At 45.4% G+C, this 4,064-nt stretch overlaps 1 long non-coding RNA gene across 1 annotated transcript; it reads right to left on the bottom strand.

Moving 5' to 3' along the window:
• Positions 1 to 338: 338 nt before the first annotated feature.
• Positions 339 to 3,723, bottom strand: LOC117244448. Its single transcript, XR_004497572.1, has 2 exons — positions 2,857 to 3,723; positions 339 to 1,811 (listed from the first exon to the last, which is right to left on the bottom strand). It is a non-coding gene; the product is annotated as an uncharacterized LOC117244448 (long non-coding RNA).
• Positions 3,724 to 4,064: the final 341 nt, after the last annotated feature.

Here is a 4,064-nt window from a genome sequence, read left to right on the forward strand (position 1 = left end):
ATTTTTATTCTTCCAAGCAATAACAAGTAACCTCTAATCTCTTTGTTTTTCTGACCTACTCCTGACTTGTGCTGTTTGTTTGCTTTTTCATGTCACTGGGTTTGTGTCACGCCTAAACAAAGAGGTAGACTGATCTTTTGTTCCTGGTCAGTTTAAATTTGTTTTCTACGACCTGTGTGTGCAAACCGCAGAGGTGTGAGGTTTGATATGCTGAGGGAATCTGAAAAACAGGTTTTGAATAAGACCCTCTTTGTAGGCATTGTAGCAGAAGAGGGTTTCTCAACTAATTACCCAGCCTTTCAGCCAAAGAGAGGAACAAAGGAAGAGCCAAGCTGCTATAAGATAATCATTCTGTTTATCAGAGCTCTACAAACACCACTTGTAAAGTAATGATAAGCCCTTTGCACTCAGATAGTGCAGCTGATCCAGGCATATCTCAGAGATGCTGTGCAGATCTCCCAATTCAAAAGAGGCTCTTGCTTACATTCAGGTGAGAAATGGTGTTCCAGATGGTACAGTGAATATTTTAGAGGCTGGCAATGAAATCAGAGGCATTTGGGACATGCAAGAATAGTTCCTGTAGACTGAGAAGTGAAGGAGGGGAATAACAGGACATTGTTACTTGGAACACATAGAGAGGGACAGAATGACTACAAGGAAAATTTGGTTTAGACAGAATTTTGTTTCTTAGTAGTGAGAGGGTTAAGAAGATAATGCTGCTTGGGTTTTGCCAGTTAAATCCTGCTGTGAAGCTGCTTTTGTTTTCTTCCATCATAATTTCTTTTTGTTTTTCTTTCATCCAAAGGCACCCTTCCTAAAACAACGTTCCCATCCCTTTTGAGGAAAGTTTGCCAAAGTCATGCACCTCTTTATGCCTTGCACTTTGTGAATTTTTCATCTTCCATAAGCCGTGCCAAAGACTCTCATCATGAAAACAAGGATCTAAATAATTCTGGGATAAATGAGGGCTGTTTTTCTCTTTTCCAGTATTAAGTGTTTATAAACTTCAAAGTAATAATAACCTTTAAAAAAACTACAAAACTGAATGCTTTGAAAAATCAATGCTTTAATTCAGAATTGCCACCATGAAGTATCTGAGATGGTTTTGATTTTTTTTTTTTTTTTTTTTTTTTTTAAACACAAGCCATATGTAGATACCCACAAGACCCTGTGCCCTCAGGACTAACCTGGCATCTCTTCCATGAAAAAGAATGGAGTTCTCAGAAATCTCATTTAATGCCTGGTACTGTGAACTTCTACTGAGGGAGGGCATGCCTCAAATCTGAGCAAGTATTCCTTTTTAACTTGTTTTCTCATGGTCACTATTTACTTTCCATGTGAGTGAAAGAGTGCTGGTGCTGATCATCCCACGGGAGATGCCTGCCTGGATAGACTGCAGCCAAAGGGGATGTTCAGGGCCAGGGCTGTTTGTCCCTGTGGGTCATTCCCCTGATCCATGGCCCCTTGGACCAGGAACAGCCCACAGGGGAATTGTACATCAGGACAAACAACTGTGCCTGGCACGGGCCCAAAGAAGAGGAGAGGTCAGGGACCTGCGGTATAAATACGTGAGAGAAAAGCCAGGGGGATGAGGGATGGGAAGGGGTGGCCTGAACCGAGAGTCCCCCGCTCAACATGTGACACTGATAGATTCTTTTCTGAGGGCTCTGTGTGATCATCACATCAGTCTTCAGGAAATTAAGGGACAAATTTCACCTTCTCTACTCTTTCTTCAGGGCTTGGCAATGGTTTCAGAGCCCAAGCAGGGCATGATTTGCTTTCTTGCATGGCAGGCTAATGCAGGTCTTCACCTGGGAATGTGATGGAAATGGTTTTCATTCAGTATCCTGTGAGAAAACTCCTGGAGTGTCAGCAAAACACCGTGCTTCCTGCCAAGTGAATTTTTGTGTTTCCATCTTCCTAATTGCTGCAGACACAGAAATCCTTCAGACCAGCCTTGGTTTTCAAAGCTCGTGAGAGAAAATCCCTGCTTTCCTCTGGCACTGGAAAAGTCTGCAGGCACAATCAGGTGCCTTTGGAATCTGCCTTGGGCCTGTACACTCTGTGCCCTTCCCTCTGTGCCACAGGAGAAATCCTTCTGTGCAACAGCCACGCCACAGTGCGAGTGTCAGACAGCTCCAGCCAAATCACTTCTGACTCGAGCCCCCAAAGAAAACTCTGCACATCTGTAATGTATTTATGGCTCTGCTTGCTCATTTGTCCTCCCTGTGGTCTCTTTTAATGAAGGGTATGAAAAATTAAACTCCTTCATAGGCTCCAGCGAGCTAAACAGACAAAATGAGTGAACGCTCTGCTCCTGAAGCACCATTCTGCCAGTTACTGGTTGACAAATTTACATGGGTACATGGAATGGGATCTGTAATGAGCTTCCTGGATGGTCAGGGCCAAACTGTGCCAGGAGCAGGGCTCATGTGTGTCCCATGCTGGGACTGAGGGTAGTTTTATGGCCCTGAGATGGGCAGTGCTGTTTGTGCAGCTGTGAATGAATTTGCAGTACAAAATTCCAGAATTACATTTTTTTTAATTATGCAGCAGCAAAATAGCCCAGAGAGGGGATATGGACCCAAACACCCCTGGTGGTGCATGGAGCAATGGAAGGGAAAGTTGGAACTGTTGTTCTCTATGCTGTGTCTTTAAAAAATTGGAATTTCCCACAAGCTGGGGGCTGCCTGTTCAGTAATTTCAAGGTGGATATAACTAACACACTGCACAATTTACATAAGATTTATCTTTGGTTAAATTCTTTTAAAAGGATACCATCAATTTAAAGATTACTTTTCCCTGGGTCATTAAAGTTAGGCACATACTAATTTATTAAAAGGTAATGTATTATACCTGGGAAGTGATAATATCTGCCAGAAATTCCAGGGAGGCTGTAGAGGTCTTGCTGTGATGAGCCAAGCTGATAAGAGCACACAGTGAGACAGCTGCGCTGATGGAGCTGCCTGCTCCTCATGGACTGGTGGCAATAATCCTTTGGGAAGGTGGCTTGGAGAGACGCAGCAGTGGAGCCTACAGCAGGGAAAAAATCAGCAAGGGAAAAACACATCAAATCTTATTTACCGGGCAAGGCTGCAGCGCATCACAGGAGCGGCCGCTAAGGCCACTTAGTATGTGCCAAGTGCTGTCCAGCCATGTGCAAATAAAAAGCTCCTCTGCGGAAGAGCTTTCACAATCACAAAAATGTGCAAAAAGCCTGGGTGGGTGCCCCATCAAGCAACCCGCCTGCCAGGAGACCTGGGGAAGGTTTGCAGTGTAAATAACCCTTTCCTAAGTTATCTCTGCTAGACTTTTGCAACTAAAATGACCCCGTGGGGATACAATGGTGTCCAGATCACCTGTGGTGAATGGAGCGTGGTGATGTTCTCAGCCCATGTGATATCAGCAAAACGTGTGAGCAGCAATTTCAGAAGTCAAACCTGAAGGCTACACAAACTCCATCACCAAGGGTATGAGCCACTGAGGCTAAAAACTTGGCCTGGGAGAGAGATGCTTCAGTGTAACCAGCACTGGAGGAACAATGCTCTGGGAAGCACCAGCATCAGCCTAGGGACGAGGTGACAGATGTGAACTGGAGCAAGTCTGATCCCTCAGCCTCACTCAGCATGCTGGGATTATCCCTGCTGGTCGAGTGGGGAAATTCAGAGTCGAGCTGTTCACTGGAAAAAGGAGAGGAAAAAAATCTCAGTGGGAATCAAAGCTGAATTGCAGAGATTGCTGCAGCAAACCAGGATGGAAAACCCATGGCTAAGAGTGGGAAGGAAAGAGCAAAGGCAGAGTGAGAGGCCCTGGCAGTTGCTCTGGGCTTGGCCTTGGTCTCTGTCAGCAGGATTGTGTAAGCAGGGAAGCTCTTGCCAGTGCCTCACTCTGGGACTGGGGCAGGGAGTGGAGGCTGGCAGGGATGCAGGGACGGCATTGCCGTGCAGCACAAGTATCTCCCATGGACAGGAAATGTGTACAGTGATTTCCCTCCTGTGAATGCCAAACTAGGCTACAGGAACAGGGCAGAGGGAAGGAGTATAAAAACCCCACACTTTATGCTG

The sequence above is a fragment of the Parus major genome, chromosome 1A (assembly GCF_001522545.3).
Source record: "Parus major isolate Abel chromosome 1A, Parus_major1.1, whole genome shotgun sequence".
Taxonomy (NCBI): Eukaryota; Metazoa; Chordata; class Aves; order Passeriformes; family Paridae; genus Parus; species Parus major.